This window comes from Formica exsecta, unplaced genomic scaffold (genome assembly GCF_003651465.1).
Source record: "Formica exsecta isolate Colony F162 unplaced genomic scaffold, ASM365146v1 scaffold465, whole genome shotgun sequence".
In the NCBI taxonomy this organism is placed as follows: Eukaryota; Metazoa; Arthropoda; class Insecta; order Hymenoptera; family Formicidae; genus Formica; species Formica exsecta.
In genome coordinates, this window is record NW_021851887.1 from 737,939 (window position 1) to 757,252 (window position 19,314).

The window sequence follows — 19,314 nt, forward strand, 5'->3', positions numbered from 1 at the left end:
TATATATATATATATTAAGTGTTTCAAAATAAAATTTAGAATATTTTTTACGTATTATATTACACAATGCAAACTGGACTACTGCGGAGATAAACGGGCAGTTAATTTAAAAAAAAAAAATAGCAAATAATAAATTATATTATAAAATGCTGACCTCATGGTTGCTCCGCCGTTGCCCGATGCGTCCCCGGGCCTCCTTCCCCTCCTCTTTTGTCCGTTCTTTGCAGTTTATCAGCACTCACATGGCACATATACTCGCGAAAACATGGTTAATTACGACCGCATGCGCACTAATTATTAGAATCACTAACAATTACTAAAATTCACGCGACCCTTAGTACGGCACTCTCGACGTTCGTCGCACACGACATGCGCTTTAATATATTGTGACAGGAGAACAACGCGAAAACTACGATCGCACAAAGTTATTACTCGCTCAGCGTCTGAAAATTATACGACGAAATTCACGCGTCACTGGACGACGCTATATCTATTGTTAACTAATATGCTCTCGTTTTTGAATGATTATTTTTTTGTATTAATAATTTAATAATGATAATTGATAATTTAAGTATAAATAAGTATACGAATTAAAATTGTAGTTCCTCAAAATATAATATCAGAATATATATCGTCGCTTTTGCTGACTACTTCCGTGATAGACCTCGCTCGAATAAATCATATGAATTTTCACAAATCCTCCATGTATAAACGATCCAATTTTTACTATGCGGTTAACAAATATCAAATATGTGATTAAATACGATTGTAATTAAACGAGTTGTAACATTATTCGCGATTTGAAATCGATTCATTCTGTATCCGTTTTGTGCGATGTTTTATTAATGATTAAAAATGACATTGATAATTTTATATATTCCGATATCGCGTAATATATTACAGTCGTTTGTAAATAGCTAGTTAAGACACGACGTATCCTTTCAGAAAATATATAATCAAGAATCGATACAAGTCGCGAAATTAATGCTTTGATGAAAAGCATCGATACATTTACGAGTCGTTAATCGAGATAGTCAATTAATCGCGCGGATTGATAATCTTTATTCGTAAAGAAAGATCGAGATTTGATATCTCCTAGCACTTGATACGATCGTAGTTATAGTTCGAGAGATAATGCGACGATATACGAAGCGTCGAACGCCACACTACCATCCCGTTCGAGTGTCGCGACGTGAATAACAAGGTCATGTAAACACTAGCGCGCTATACGCCATAGGTCAAGGCCAAGGCCGCATACCAATGTGTCAGTCAATTCATCGCCCCATCACTCCCTACTCCGCTACAAAATATATTTCGTGTACTATGAAATAAATTTTTGCAAAAAATACTTCGTTCCTTCAATTTCAAACCGGCTATTGACAAACTTTGATACATCACGGCTTCTCGTTATTTGAATATTTTCCGGCATTTCGTGTATTATTTCTCTCAATCTGAAAATGACGGAAAAATTTAAAACACGATGCAAGATACATATATTTAATTTCAAGCATCATTACAGAAACAATTAACGTCTGTAAAAATTGAAATGAAAAGTTTATAATTTCTATCTCTTGCCACTTCAATTCTCAATTAGAATATTGCGTGAAAACGTGATACATTAATATTTATTGATTTAATCCCTTCAATTTTTAAATAAATAAATATTAATATATCACGATTTCACGTAATTCTAATTGAGAATTAAAATGGCAAGAGATGGAAATTATAAAATTTCGTTTCATTGCAATTTTTACAATAATTGTTTGAATGTACTGTAATGATGTTTTAAATCAAATATGTCTCTTGCATCGCGCTTTAAATTTTTCATTAATACAAGTACTTACATTTTTCCGTCATTTTCAAGTTGAAAAAAATAATACGAATTGTCGGAGAGATTTAAATAACGAGAAACCGTGTATTAAAGTTCATTAATAGTTGGTTTGAAATTGAAGGAATAAAATATTGTATTCCGCGCACACATTTATTTCGTAGTATATTAAATATTTCGTAGCAAAGAGTGGGGAAAAGTATGAACGAACGAACACTGGTATGCGGGTTCGGCAGCGTTGTGTATGTATATAAGCGTGTTTATATACAGACCGTGGCCGTGGCCTTGTCATTCCTGTCGCGACACTCGAACGGGAAAGTAGTATAACGCGAGATGCTCCGTATATCGTATTATATCTCAAACACGATTTTGACTAGGAAATCAAGCGCGATCTTTCCTTATGAATAATTAGATATTACTAATTCACGCGATTAAATATCTCCTTCTATTATTGACTCGTAATATAAACATAATGTATTTTGCGCGACTAAATCTTGATTATACTACTTATAATGAATCTTGATTCTATATTTTCGGATTCTGTATTTTATATATCGCATTTTAAAACTAATCTTTAACTCGATTTTCACGTAATCAGAATGAAATTGTCAGTATCATTTTCAATCATTAAAAAATCGTCATGACTATAAAACAAATTGATCCTAAATCAAATGACGTGACAACATTTATTTACAATCGTTTTAAATCACGTATTATTATATTTATTAATCACGATATAAAAATTCCATGTTTATACATTGTTGATTTGTTAAAATGCATGTTTTACATAATATATTTGATCAAAATCTATCACGCGAGAGAGCAGTCAATAAAGCGATAGTATTTCTTTTCTTTGATATTGCATTATTTGCGAATATTTATTCTTAATTCGTATACTTATACAATATTTATTTCATACTTATAATATAAATTGATAATAATTTTCAAACAAGAGCATATATTATTTGTTAACAACAAATATAGCATAGCTGTGACAACTTACGTGTGAATTTGATCTCGCAATTTTTGAGTAAATCGTCGTTTAATGCAATCGTAGTTCTTACGTTGTTCTCTCATTGCATTATAATAAAGCGCGCGTCGCGAGCGATTAATATCAGGAGTACCTTACAAGGTGCTGCGTGATCATTATATTATATTGATAGTGCGCGATCATAATTAACCGTGATTCCGCAAATGAGTGCCGTGTGAGTGCTATCCAAAGGAACAGCAAAAACACGAACAAGAGAGGAGGAGCAGGCCCGGGGAGGCATCGGGCGACGGCGGAGCAACCGTAAGGTAAGCACTTAATAATTTATTATTTTTTATTTGTTAAATAAATTGCTCATTTATCTCCACAGTAATAATTCATTTTATAACATTGTATAATATGATGCATAAAAAATATTCCAGATTAAAATTTTGGAATACTAAATTATATTTAATAAAATATTTAAAATAATTTATATAAAATATTTTTTCAGAATAAAGTGTATAAGATTTATAATTATTTAGATTATTTATATAAAAAATTAAGTTTTTATCATGTTTCATAAAAATTTTAATTAAATCTGAAAAAATATGATTCGAAAAACATTTGTATTATTAAATATATGTTTAAAGAAAAAATAAAATTTAATAATCACTTTTTTTAATATTAATTATCTTGGACACCACTTTATATAATTCGGATAAATTTGTATTTTACAGATTAACTATTGTCTAGTATCATTCCGCTGTTGCGCATCGTACTGGTGAGTGTTGAAAATTACTCTATCTCTCTTTTAATCTTGAGATAATAGATTTATAAAATTTATATCTGTGTGTGTATATTTACACACACACACGTATACAAGCACACATTAAGTCGAGAAAAGTTAATCGACGCAATTCAGAGAATAAACGTTAAGAAAACAGCTAAGTGTTAACATTTTTATTAAGACAATAAATTAATTTCCTAAAAAAATGAAAAATATAAAACTTTTATAAAAATATCAAATTTCTCGCTAATGTCTGCGTGTATACAGCTAAAATTTGTTGGCTGTTTCCTATATGTTTTGTGCTTAAAAAATGCGTATATACTACAAAAAGCACTCTTTAAGATTCCTCACAATATAGACAAAATAGTGCGCCAACAATCAAAACCAGAAAAGTTTATCCCATAATTTTTGCTCGCGAAATTTTTACATGCGTATATATGATTAAAAATTCCTTGCAATCGTCCCTGCGTTTTATATCACACAATTATATCAACAAGTAACTTTTTAAATATTCAACGATAAAAAACTTGCTAATTGTAAGAGTCAGTGCTCAAAAAAGCTTTGTTTAAATCCGAAATACTCGTACACGCTTAAAAATATTCTTAAAAATTTGCAACTATCTTTACATTTTCATCTTGTATTTTGCATTTTCATACAAAAAATTTATTAAAGAATTTTATTTTGCATTTATCAAAAAAAGAAGTATGGTTAGTACGACTTTTAAATTTTCACTTCAAGAACGTTGCAAACTTTAACAAGATATGTCTAATCAATAATATTTTTAAGTCAAAAAATTATTGTAAAAACATTGAGCTTAATATATTTAGCTTTTTCAAAATCATTTATTTCAATCTGTTTCCTTCAACTTTTCTTTTAACTTACCGCATTAAGGAATCAATAACCATCGTAAAAATGTAAAACACGCCATTTTAAAGAAAAATAAAACATTTAGAAAAATCAAAATCGATATTATATAAAAACGAAAATGCTTAAATTAGTATTCAGTGGCAGCAAACAAGTTCAGCATTCAATGTGAACAAAAAGAAAACTTTGTGAATGATGAAAAACTGAAACGTTTTCAAAGGAGGTATCGACGTTTTGACGAAACACAGATCGATGCTAGTATATACACTTGGCTTGGTATTCTCAAGAAATCTAAAAATACTCTGGTTACGAGTTACTTCCTACGGCAGCGAAGATTCCTGGCTCTTTAATTCGTTTACCGACCATTACAAGTAAGACGAGGCGCAGTGAAACTTTTCCATTTCATTACTTCGTCTTTCTTTTTCTTTGCTATTCGCCATTCCTCTCCTTTTCTCTATCATTATTATCAACTTTATTACTTTGTCCTCTTTTGGCGGTGTACCCATAGCGAAGAGTCTGCCTTTCCACACACACACACATACACACACACACACACACACACACACACACTGTTCCAGAGTACTTCTTAACTTTGGGGTTAAATCTTTTTTTTATCAGATCGACGTCGTCTAGATCAGACAGATCTTTATCTCCTTGTTATATGGCATTTCCGTGAATCATATTTATTATTCTCATTGCAAACCACAATTGCAATACGATTTTTCAAACTTCAAGCACTTTTCTCTATCATTATTATCAACTTTATTACTTTGTCCTCTTTTGGCGGTGTACCCATAGCGAAAAGTCTGCCTTTCCACACACACACACACACATACACACACACACACACACACACAGTCTATGTTCCAGAGTACTTCTTAACTTTGGGGTTAAATCTTTTTTTTATCAGATCGACGTCGTCTAGATCAGACAGATCTTTATCTCCTTGTTATATGGCATTTCCGTGAATCATATTTATTATTCTCATTGCAAACCACAATTGCAATACGATTTTTCAAACTTCAAGCAAACAAATTAAAATATTTTATTATTTATTAAAACATTTATTATGATAAATTAAAATCTAATTTAAATTAAATTGAAATTTAATGAACGTAGCTGCTATAATAGAATAATTTAAGCTCAATCAATAGATAGCATTATATTTTGTATGAATAAGTTGGAAAATATATTTAACTTTATATATTATTATTTATATAATAATATATATAGAGTTAATATATGTATATAAACTTCTAATATTTAAATATAAACTTCTCTTTCATAATAGATAAAATAATAATATGTAAGGTTATAAAGATAATTTTTTTGCATATTTTTTAAAAAAGCTTTAGGCCAAGAAAAGAGAGCTGCGTGTTTTGTATATAACTAGAAATATAATACTATAATTTCTAGCAATGTTATATAATTTTATATTCAATGTTGACTACGGGATAGTTAGAGAATAAATCAAGAGAATAATCCCATAAAACCGAGCGTACAAGATACAGTCCGTATGTTCTGGAGAAAAGTTGTTAACAATGAACATATCTAAGCTGTAATCTAAGCCAGTCTCTCTCATATGAGGCCAAAATGAAGGATTAACGCTTATACTCGTTGTTACACGGGTAGGCGTCGGTCCGTGCACGCACTCTCACCTTGCTTAGTCGGTATATGTGAATGACGTTCTCCATAAAATATTCAAAGCGCAGCGCGATAATGGCGGTGCGTCCAAGCATATTAAACATTCAGTCACGTAGCCGGCCGGCATGGTGTCGGCCGTATACAGGTGGTGATACAACACTCGGCGGCAAAGTTTCACAACTATAGTGATATATACTGCGGTGTGAACTTTACAAAATTACACACAAGTCACTAATTTTCCCATATATATTTGCAATCTGAGATTCATCGGTTGGTCGACAACGAAAGCAATATGCGCTAGACGGTTGAGACCACAACCTTATTAATAATATCTTTATCTGTTAAAAACATAGTAAATTCTTTTATGGTAAATTATATTTTCTCTATAACGACTCTAAAGTCATACTCTCTTATAAAGAATATAAATACTTATGATCTAATTTATATTTAAATCACACATTAACTTTCAATATTATAGATTCTGTGATAAATTGAAATTCAATCTTTTGAAGCTTTATTCAAAGTCATTCGGAATTTTTTATCTTTAACATTAAATAGATTAAAAATTAATATCTCGATTTGAAAAATGAAGTAAAAAGTTTTTGCTTTCAATTTACGACTTTTATTTTCTTATAAAATCCATAAATTTACTAGAGAATTTAACAAGACATTTATTATTGTTGCTTTTTCGCTATTTGGTCTTATAGATGTTCGGATAACAATAATCGAAAGAATAATTTTATAAAGAATTATTTTATATGCATTAACCGAGAAAAGTTGCGACCAAAATTTGAATAATAAAGAAGTTAGATATTCGTTCGAGTAGCGAGTACGGCCCGGTAATGAAACTCCTGTAACAAAATTTCATACACGCGATGCTCGGTTAGACCGGGCAATCGCTTGTAAAATTACCGGCGCTTGTTAGCCGCGCAACAATCTTGTTAAACAAAGGATAAATTTTTCAACGGATCCAATTAACCGCGAATGTATTATGCAAATAATTTCTCTACGCGTCAACAAGAGAAAAAAAAATTACCCTCTGAATTTAAATAATTTAGTCAAAAAGAGATTAAATATTCCATTACGTTGTTACGTCTCCTCCATCGTTACGGTGTAGTCTCCGCCGTGGAGCAAGTTCACGCGATAATTCAACTCTCGCAACAAAGTTTCATCGTGCACGCTATTTCCCGCACGGCACAGAGGCTCTCCAAAATTGCGCTCTATTCGACTGCACTGTTAGACGCTTATAATTTAAGTACTGATCGTGGATCTCGAAATAAAAACAAAAAAAAAACAAAAAGAAAATGAGATGGCAACCGGATAGAAATATCGTGTAAGTAGCGGGCGGTAGTATTCCTAACGAGCTAGATATACCGTAGTAATTAGACGCGGACTCTTTCTCTCTCTCTCTCTTTTTTGCTCTCTCTTTCTCGCTGAGTACTTCTTTTTTCTCCACCGCGAGCGATAACCATGAGCATAACCATTAGAATCTGTTACGTTCAACGTGGATACCATTAGGTCGCACAGAACTGAACCGAGTTCCTGTGCCTCGGAAGAATAATAATTTCGCACACGCGTTAAAGATAATAAAAGTATGAACTCTCGAGGAACGAATCGTATTCGTTTATTCTTTGCGATGTTAAAAAGTACACCGGCAGGAATGATATTTAAATATCAAAATCTAGAGCGTATCAAGAAGGTGTAATACACAAATTTTTTTCAAGAGAGAGAGAGAGAAAGAGAAAATTGTGCTGTTTAATAAATCTTGTATTTTTTTTCTTGCTATTTTGTGCTTGGAAGCGTGTAGCCGAATAATCGGCTTGTTCGTACCATAATTCGATCTTGGAATGGCAATTTTCTGCGGAAGAAATGTGCAATTTTCAGGATAACGTACCGTAGAGCGCGTGTTATAACGGCTGAAAAAGTTACCGTGTTCACCGTGGCGGTGCAAATATTTCGCAACTGACCTATAGATAGCGAGGTCAAATCGTTATCGTTACATTGTGTAACAGCGCGCGTTTCGCTCAGTTCGCGATCGCGAGTTATGTCGGATGAGCTTTTTAACGCCTTCTCGATACGGTGGATCGTTAATCCATCGTGTAAGCGAAACGAATGTCCGACAGAGGAGCGGATTTATGGACCGATTAATTCTCTCTCTCTCTCTGTCTCTTCCGTCCGGTTTCTAATTCGGGACACGTTGATGACGCATAACCGATGTACACCTTAGTGCCTCGATTTATGAGACGGGAGACTAGTTATAAAGATTCTAGCGTAGATTAACTAACGAAAGACAGGTTATATAAAATAAACGCGCAAAATCTGTTAATATCCTTTATACGGAGATGGTTTACGACGAGCGAGATTATGTGTAAAATTAAATAAAAGACTAATAAAAATGTAATACTGCGAAAATATATTATAAATATATTTACAAATTTATTTGTAAATATTATACATGTGAAAATTATCTTTAGCTAAACATACATTAATTGTTTAATTAGCTTCTTGCTAATTATTATTACATTATTACATTATTATTGTCTCTTTATATAACTTTTATATTTAAATTGAATAAAAGAACGCATGTATCTCTCTCGGTATCCATAAAGGTATTATTGATACTAAAAATTATATTAATGCCAAAAAAGCTTTTTTTGCTGTACACGTGAATAAATAATTAATAAAATACAATTTTTTAAATAAAAGCGCGAAGCAAGAGAATGTAATTTAGTTTGAATATCCTCAATGCATATCAAAATAAATATGAATGTATGCAGCATGAATAATATGTACCTTTATTCAGATAGCAAACGCAGAATGAAGCAGAGCAGTATCTAATATCAAAATCGGGATATTTATAACAAAAACATAAAATCAAAGCACCTCAAAGAATATAGCAGACGAAAGATAATTATGACGCTTTAGTATGCGATTTGTTTTGATCACACTGATACGAGATTACATTCAATTCATCGATTTAAAAAGTACTAATGTTCGAGGTAAGCAAATAACGATATGATCCCTAAATTTCCATACTGCTTCAAATAGTTACTGTTATACCCTAACAGTTGCTTGTCTTTCGATTTCCATTATCCGTTCTATATCTAGTTTCTATTGACCCTTCTGGCAAACATCAGTTCATATGCACTATCTATGTTCACGAAATCCTAGACAACTAGAGAACTCGATAAATATTCGAGATATTCATTCACAAGCGCGTATAATTTATAAAAAGAATAAATCGTTTCAATACTTTTCTGCATTAGCTTTATTTCTATTGTATAAAAATTCTATGCAGTTATAAATCAACCATATAATTGTGACAAAGATATACTTAATTTTTTTTCTTCCTTCAATTTTAAACTTACGAGCGCTTGTAGGATATCATGGGTTCATCATTGATTTTTCGTCTAAAATATCTTCGATGATGATCGAAAGCAAATGATTTATATTTTTCTTATACCGCAGATATCTTTTACACATATGACATTCGTTGAGACCTAGCCATATATAAATTCTCGAAAGCTGTATCTTAAGTCGTCCGTTCTCGAACAAACAGATATATTTCACGTTTCACATAAAAACTTGACAGGGCGTTCGAGAAATCTGTAGCCGCAAAAGTACATAGTACGTCGGAGATCATCCCGTTCCGCCGGGACCGATACTATTTTTCAGAATGATTTCACAACCTATTAAACTTGTCGGCGATCGGCAGGGGGGTACTCTGGCGCAATTTGTCGCGTGGCTCGGCTGTCGATAATTCGAAAATATATGTTCATGTGCGAGCGGGTCCGGAGCGAATCGACCGCGATGGAGTAAAGAAAAAAAATCGAGCTAAAACGAGAGGTGGCAGCTCAAATAACTGCGATATACTTGGACGGGATTCTCATTCGGCTGATCTCACGTTAGACTGCAGTTTATTATAAAGTATGACCTAAATGTGGATACTATACGATATGTCGATACAAAAAAGAATGAGCTATATAACATGTGTGTAGTGTATACTATAATATGACAGTATCATGTATTTATAAATAAATTTATACGCGCCATCTCCTCTAAATTTAAAATAGAAAATTTGCATATCAGGGGAGGAAGATAATTTTCGAACTGTCTCGTATATACAAGGAGTAGTGTTGTATGCGCAAATTCATGACTATGTCAAAGTTTGCTGGTTTTACTCAGTTGGAAAAACTTTTCGCGTAATTCTAGTCTTAAATTCATTATTTTAATTGTTGGAGTAATTAACGCAAAAATGGCAAACAGATGTTCCCAAGCATCTTACAATCGCAAAAAAGGCCGATTCACAATTTCATGCACATAAATAGATGAGACCGAGAATAGAATATAAATAGAATTACTATCTTTGAATAATTTTTTGCATTGTCAAATGCTTTGCTTGATTTATTTTTTCAGAGTTATCAATATTTTATGGTATCAATTTCGCACGCCTAAATATGATAATTTATGATAAAATATTTCCATATATTAATAATTTGTTTGTTTTTTATGCGCGACAAGATATTAATATAAAAAAAAGCCACACGATCTTCAATGCATTTGCGTATCTCTATCTTAACTAAATCATTCTTAAGATGTGCTAAATTATCGAAATGTATATCGATTAATTTAATATCGAAAATTTTGCACGTATTGCCGGACGTTAATTTATATTCATTTCATAGTCGACTAGTTTTAATATAGTACTCGCGCGATTATTAGTCGCGTATGTTAGTCTAACAAAGAGAGTAATTCCATTCACCCTCTTTCTCTCTCTTCCTCCTTCTCTCTTCGTTCCTCTTAAGCGAGTTTCCAACGTCGCCTTTCGAAAGGAAAACTTGGGCTTGGAAACAGCAACAACAGCAACACCCCTAGATTAATCTAAGACTCTTGGCGTTCCCGCTAAGGTTTCACCGCTTCATACACTAAAACTCCAACTATCAGCAGACGTAGCTTTTCACATACACGCGTGTGCGAGCATCTCAAATTAGTATTTGTTGCAGTGTTATTCAAATTACGTGAAAGTTCCAAAGCACCAACTGTTGACTTTTTTCGCATGTCTTTTTCTTATAAACTCGCCAACTTCCTTGAGACTTCACCCATTTAATGCAATTTCCGGCGACCTCGCGAACGTGTTTCACGCTATAGTAGATGCGAATTTTGAAAGTACGCACCGGTGATATTTATTTTAATTACAAACATTGATCGAAAAATAGTATGTTTAAAAATATAATTTTTTTTATGATGTACTTAGTATCGAGATTAATTGTGCCGTATTATTAAACCAGTGCTCGCTAGACCAGTATTCCAATAACTGTCACGCGAAGGCTATCTATTTTACTCTTTCTCTCTTTGTTAAACTAATATTTTATATTATAGTTGTTTGATTATATCTAATTGTTTCTTATTATACTCGTATAAAAAAAAATTTATTCAATTTTCATATATCTACATTTTTTTCAACATCATTAACTGATATTTATTTCGCTAATAAAATATAATGTACGTAAATACGAATATACACTTTGTTTTATAAATAACAATGCTTTATATTACAAAGCAGAAAATAATTTCTATTTAAATAAAATCATAATCAATACTGTTTAAATTAAAAATCCGGCGCGAGAGGATTCCCTTTATTATAAAATACGTTCAAATAATGATGTACGCAGTACATTTTGACAATATGCGTTGGCGCAAAAAGCCCTTTTGCAGCATTGGTCAGCCGGCCGGCCGGTACGCCAATATAGCGGGCACGGTCAAAGAATCATAAACGGTATTATTGGCACAAAGGCTGCCTTTACAAGCTACAAATTACCCGAGCATCGCGCCAACGCCAACGACCGAAGTAATAGTGCCTCGGTGGACCCTCTGCTACGATACAGGCGCCCACCTTCGACGTTATGCTAACTGACACTATGAGCTACTTTGCATTAATCGTCCCAGAGAAGTTACCGCGAATACGAGGCATTAAGCTCGGCTTTTCCTGTGAAACTACGTCGTTCAGTCAAACGCCTTTGCGTGGTAGAAAAAGGCGGTAACTGTCTCTTATTTGATCTGATTGGACGAATTGAGAATTTGAGAAATGTAGAAATTTACAAATACATTGAATCGTAAGAAAACGGCTGCGCATTTATCGAGCGAAATTTGAATAACAAATTCTGCATATAAGCAAAATTTTACAAGTGAGATGAAAAGATTCTGTTAAAGCAATCGTGTAATTACCGATTTAATACGCATAGTACGATATATTTGAAAAATCTAAAGAAATTTTCTCTTAATATTCGTACATTCGACAAACATTCTCCAAAGTATAATACTAGAATAGAATATCTATTAATAATATATTCGAAATTTCTCATACATTCTACACCGACGTGCTAAATCTGGCACAAATAAATTCTTCTAATTGGAAATACATAATTAACAAAATGGATATTTCGAGTTCGGAAAAATTCATTTCGCTGACAAATATTTTCGCGGACGATTTCCCCGCGTTATTGCGACGAGTAAATCTTTGAATATCGGCGGCGCAGCTGGACAGATTCCATGAGAGAATCAATGGCGAGATCTATGGAAATTCCTCTTTTTGGCACGACTCCACGGGAAATGGAAGAACAATGCGCCAGTCTGGAAACATCTTTTATACAATTATAGTTTTTACGCGACGCGATCCGGTCGGAAATATGGAAGGAAGGTGGAGACAGGCTCGTGGCAGAGGTGACACAAGAAAGCGAAAAAGGAACGACGGAGACGTGGCGGAGAGAGTGAGCGAAAGAAGGTAGATAATAGCCAGGATAGAATTGTTCCAGGAGCAAAAAAACCGATCCATCCCAGAGTGTTATCGGATGGCTCGCGAGCCGAGTGCCGCTCCGCATCCTTCTCCTGAAAATGCCTCTAGGAGAAAATTGCTTTATTTGCGCGGCGTACACATGGCAGTACCAACTGGCGCACCTTCGACATTCGTGATAAGTGCACCGCACCGCTATTAACGTTGAAAATCATTTTTTACAAACAAAAGTGGAAGCTTATTTTCTTCGAGTCTTCAGAGCGTTGCGACGAGATCGACAAAAATGATGTGTGTATGTGATTTGAAAATAATATTTTTATAATTCATTGAAATAATTCTTTAAAAAATAGAAACTCTGAATATGTCATTTTCATTAATAATAAAACTCTCGTCGTCACTCTTGCTAAAGAGAGCGACCATAATTCGTTCAATCGGAGTATGGTTCTGGAAATATAGATGAAATGCAAGCGACAGATAGAAAACTGTAACCATGTCTAATTTCAGCACGATAATAATTGCAGAGCTGGCACTGTAATGCTTTCAAATCAGAGACAAATGCTTTTTCGTCTCCTTCTCGGGAGATGAGTGTCCTCCGCGAAAGACGATAACGCTGCAACTGAATAAGTGCAAGCGGAAAGGAGAATATAGGGGAATAGAATGGATAGAATGCTGCAATTAAACATTGTGTTCCCGTTCACCCCATTATAATTACGGATACCTGACCTAAATCCGACATGTAACGGCTTCCACTTTCCCTTTCGAATCTTTCGCAATTATTCGCCCGCAATTTATCACGAAAAAACGTCGACAACTATTAACGATGACCAAGTACAATGTTGTTCGAGAAATCGTAAAAATATTTCAGATATCTCAATTATATTTTAAAGTCATCATTGAATACTAAATCTTAAAATTGTAACAAAATTTTTATTTTAGACAATGATAATAGTGCAATCAAGATAAAATTTACTTTGTAGCTGTAGTTGCCACATTCTTCATCTGTAAAATATATTTAGAAAGATCTTGTTCACACAGCGTTTCCTGCTTAAAGAAAAATACTTGTAGAATTTGTTTCGATCATTTTCAAACATCAGAGTTAAAAAGATATCACAAATAATAAAAAAAAACAAGCAATTTTCTACGTGTGTGAATAAGATTCCTGCTTGATGGTCCGCAAACGAGACCGCAACTGATGAAGCAAGCAGTCTCTAGTTTGGGAAATAGTTGAGAAATGTTGGAAATACTTCGCGCGCAGAATCCTTCTGTGGCGATATTGCATTTCAACGTGGAAAGCAGAAAGGCGAAATTAGACGCCTTAATGCTCCCGTGCATTAAGAGGTTTCCCAACCACGCCGACATTTCCAGCATCCGTCGCAATCGACGACAACCGTCGTGATTTTTCAATTCTGAGAAACTTAAAAAAAATCTTCACTTCCTTTTGATATCGTATAATTAAAACATTTTCCATAACGTACATTGCCGCAATTTAATAATAATCAATATCCATAATACAGCTACTATACAAATAAATAATTCTCATTATCATTCCGTGTATTATTCTCGCACACACGTTTCAACGAGACAATAATGAAAATTCTTTTCATCATATTACAATATATAACAGGAGAAAAAAATGTTCTTGAATAACATAATTAATCTTCTTGGTAATAAATGAGAATTAAACGTGCCAGGATCTTTTGGTATACCGGCTGATTCTTAAGCTCATACAAAGCCACTGTGATTAAAAAACAATATAAATATTATTTTTAGACTATCTCTCTTAAAATGTATTAATATTTTGAAAAATTGAGAATTTTTAACGCCAGGCAGCAACACTACAATCTAGCATGGCTCTCTGTATGTTAAATCGTTGCCCGAGCAGAGCGAAAAGCGCCGTTTCGTCGGATAAAAGGCGTAAAATTTGCACGCGAATAAGTAAAGAAGCGGAGAGAATGCCGCGGCAGAGAAATATAGCTGGGAAGAAGATGAATGACCGCATGGCGGGCATGTAACATGTCTGTAACCTGCAATGCCGCCGGACGTTTTTATAGCGTTAGCCCGGTTACGTATCGTCGAGGAAGACGCGAGCTGGAAGCGAGTAGAACAGTATAACACAAAACTGCAACCGGAACTTACTCTCTTTCTCTCTCTCTCTCTTTATTAAATAGACATATATACACGTCAATGTAAACTCTCGTAAAAGCAAAACACCGTCATAACTTTCGCCATTTCGGCAGCTTTGCGATTGCATAGATAATAAAGCAAAAATTGCAACGACAAGATTCGGCGCTTTCATTATTAAAAACGTGTCCTGCTCATTTCGAAGCACAATGCAATGCAAAATATTTTGCACACAAAGAAAAATAAAATAAATATATTTTTTTTATCTCTCGTTATTACGTCATAAATCAATATTAAATAGTTAATATCAAATCTATTTTTTTATAGATTCTCGTGGCTTTATTAATACAATAATTTGACAAGATTTTTACAAAAGAACGTATCTCTCTCATAATTATTCGAATAAAAGTATACGGAGTAAATGGAGTATACATTCATAAAAATTGTATGACGTTTCAAAACGAGTAAACGCGAGTGAGTACTCGGTAATATAATTTACACAGTTGCCAGATAAGAATCGAAAGCTTGCGTCGACGGAGTTTATGCTCCGTCTCTCGTTCGCGAATAGTACTTTTATCGCACTTCCAGAAGTAGGCCAAAAAGCGGTGGCGTCTTCTGCCAACGCTCTCGGAATACGATAGCGCCGTGCGGATTCGCGTCTTGAAATTTAATATTTCCCTTTTTGGGAGCACGGAAATGCCATTAAACGGTCCGCGAGAAGCCACCAAGTCGTGTTCATCGAATCGAAAGTTTACACAGGCCTGCCGGCTTCGACGCACGTATGTAAGCGCCCGCGCGCACACATCTCGAATGCGAGATGAAAGTCAGTTTCCATCTTGCCAGGTCGAAGTAAGAAGATATATATCGTGCAATATATCCGTATATCTGAAATTTGTATATAGCGACTTCCATCAAATACGTTAGAAGGGATTGATATATATTGATATATTTGCATGCGAATGCACACAGAAGGGAAACTTCAAATCTTAAAATTATCGAATCGAAATATAATGTATATAATGTAAGAATTTAGAAGTCTATTTGTTGCATTACAAAAAAAAAATCAAATCGCATTAACAGACGTAGTTTCTGAAACAGTGACTTAAAACGTAGTATCATTCGATATTGATGATGCAAATGTATGCAATCTAAGAGATTACAGCAATACACTGTGACAGCTTTTCTTGTGAAGCTGGATATTTTATTTGCATTTCTTTCTTAATGCTGAATACATTAATTAATCGCGTGACTTTAGAAAATTAAAATAAAGTTCTACGCTACAATATCGTTGCAATAAAAACGTTGAGCGGATACTGGAGCGAGTTGCAACAATTGCATGAACTAGTAGAAAAACGCCTGACAAGCACGCTTGTTTTCTACTAGTCTCTTAGATGAACATTACGCGACGAAATAATTAAAGTTTACAGAAACGAAACGTACACGTGTAATTATTTTTGTAAATAAATTTTCGTTAATTTTGATAACGATCTTGTAAAAATAAACATATATAATTAAAAATATATATCAATAAATTTAATAAAATTTTTTTACGTTCGATTCGTTACGATGTAATGATGATCAAGCTCAATTTAGGAACATGTGCAGAGCAAATTCCCCTTATCGACGAATGTACGAGAATAGTTTATTTTGTACTGTATGTACAGCATGGCACATTTCTATGCTATTCTCGATCTGCAGTCTCGTTCCGTTGCGCTAAAAAGTCGTTCGCTCGTTAACGGCAGTCACAGTCTGCAATCGCGAAAGAACGATTGTAGTACGTGGCTGACGCAAAAGAAATTTTAGCGCACCAGAAGCTTCCTCATCTGCCGCCATTCTCTAATCCTTGCCACGTCTGTGATTTGACTCGAATATATACAATCGAAGAGTGCGCGCGTGCAAAATAAAAACTAAATAAAATAAATGATATTTCGGTTCGAACAACAAAAGGATATTTTAAAATCCAGAACATATTTGTAAAAAAAATGTTTATTAAACTTAATACTTTTATTTTTTTGATATTATTTAATGATCAATTTAATCTATTGTATCTCGAACAATTTAAGAGAGACATTAAATTAATTTAATTGGACAATGTTTCAGAAAACTATAAAAATAAAATTTGAAAACATTTTTTTTATATTAAATTTTAGAATATTTAATCTCAAAGTATATCTAATATTTTTTCACTCCTCAATTATACAAAGTTTTCCATCATATAAAAAATTATACTCGCTTAATGATATATCGCATAAAACATATCGCGCAAGAGGACAAATAATGCTCCAGTGTGTAAAAGAGTTTTCTATAAAGTTCTACAATAGCATTTTGCCGTCATAACGTATATACGACATAAATGAAGTGATATACGCGTAGAGAGAAATGATATGATAAAAGTATACGCATAATGTATCAACAGTTCTATTTTTTTACCACACGACAAAACACTCAACGACACATGACAGCGTTCATCCGCTTTCACAGTTTTCAAAGCGACTTTTATATTCCTCCACGCTTATAGCAACAGACATTTTGCATTCTCCATGTATAAATCAAATGTATGTTACTGAAAATGCATCGGATAAACAGCAGCTGCGTATTTAAAAACACGTAAAGGGAGATGCCTTTTGATTATCTCGCTAATAAAAAAATTGTGAATGTAATTTTAAAAAGTACGATATGTCTTGCATTTCCGTGCTTTCAAGAATCTAATTAAATATTATATGTATATAGAAATATCCTATATAGAAATTATGTATAAAACATATTTTATGTATATATATTTGCAGAATTGAATAATAATACTCTCACTCTCTTTTCTTATATTTTCGAAAATATTAAAAATAAATCATTTTATCTCTTTTTAATTTATATTTTTATAGCTTGAAGATATGTTCATTATTTCTGATACAATTCACGGAAATATCTTTAATAATAAACGGATAATGAAAATTTTTCAACATGGCAGCATTTATTTTTCAAATATTCAATACAAATCAATAATTCACAGTGTTTTCACAGGGGAAAGGAAATCTCTCCCTCTCAAAGCAATATCGTATCGTCAATTATGTACAATAGTATGTTACTGCGTTATTGAGACTTCTCGATTTTATTATATACTCATATGTATTCAAAATAAAAAAAATGTAACTTCAAAGTTCTATACATACTTATTTCGAGCAGAAAATTTCTCATTGTTATGTAAACTGAAGGGAGCAAAAAAATCGAATACGAATACATATACGTATGTATAAAGTGGCACGGAGTTTAAATGGCAGATACGCGCGAAACTATAACGACTCTGATGTATATTTAATGTCTTAACTTTGAATGAGGCTCGCGGTCCGCCACGAGATAACATTTTAAATATGTTTTTGCATTTATGCGACCGAAAGACTACGCGTGCGATCCTCGTGTCGGCACATCACGGGAGAGCGAGCTCACTGAACACGACTAAGGAAAAAGGGAAGTTTTTAACGCAACGATTGCAAACTCGACTATATTCCTCTACCTTTCCCAAGGCGCAGTAGCTAAGGTACTTTTTCCAAGGTATTTTCCCTTTGCTTTTCCTCTATTTCTCTTTCTTTAGTAGAAAGGCTGCATCAAGAATCTACGATCTTATACTACCGACCGGGGAATACCAGAAGTTTTTCCATTCGCCACAATGACAAAAGAAACGAAGTCGCGCGAGAAACACCCTTTATTTGAGTCCGACAAGACGAGCAAATTTTGACGGATTCCGTGAGAACTTGTCACAGATCAGTGATAATATTTTTGAATATTTATTGAGAATATTGTCATTTTACCTTGATTTCACTTAATTAAAATGTGATATATAATGACAAAAAAATGGATAAAAATTAATAATGAAAAAATTATCCGTTATTCTTTATACATGTAAAGATTAATAAATGTGAATATGTGATAATATATGAAAAGTTAAGATTATATAAAATGAAAAAATATAGAAATATAACTGTCTATGTTATTATAAAATTAAAATATTTTATTTAATTTTTTGATATATTATTTATTTTTATCTTGTATTGTCGTAAATATTTTTGTCTTAAAAAAAAAAAAGAATCGTAGTCGATTAAACTCGATACATGGAAATGTTATATCAAATTTATGAATGAGTTATATTTATACGATTCGCGAAACTCTTCCCGAAACGAAGTATGACAGATATAAAAATTTCTTATACACAAAAGAGAGCTTTTATATACAAGCGATCAATATGTCTTATTGCTAATAACAATATCTTTTCCGGATGAGAAAAAATTCGAATTAACGTAATTGGAGAAATATAATCA

The 19,314-nt window shown here is 33.1% G+C and overlaps 2 protein-coding genes across 11 annotated transcripts in view; one reads left to right on the top strand and one right to left on the bottom strand.

The window, feature by feature from the left end:
• The window catches only part of LOC115241062 (UDP-glucuronosyltransferase 2B31-like), a 403,584-nt gene that overhangs the window by 307,297 nt on the left and 76,973 nt on the right, over positions 1–19,314 (top strand). For 2 of the 4 annotated variants that reach the window (XM_029816595.1, XM_029816594.1), the window contains one exon: positions 3,536–3,579. The exons of 1 other annotated variant lie outside the window; for it this stretch is intronic. The gene's annotated coding sequence lies outside the window, so the exon portion shown is untranslated. Of the gene's footprint in view, positions 1–2,894; positions 3,125–3,535; positions 3,580–19,314 lie in introns of those variants that run through there. One more of the 4 variants, XM_029816596.1, reaches the window with a different exon arrangement.
• LOC115241064 (lachesin-like) overlaps positions 1–19,314 on the bottom strand; it is a 293,937-nt gene that overhangs the window by 232,839 nt on the left and 41,784 nt on the right. The window lies entirely within an intron of this gene.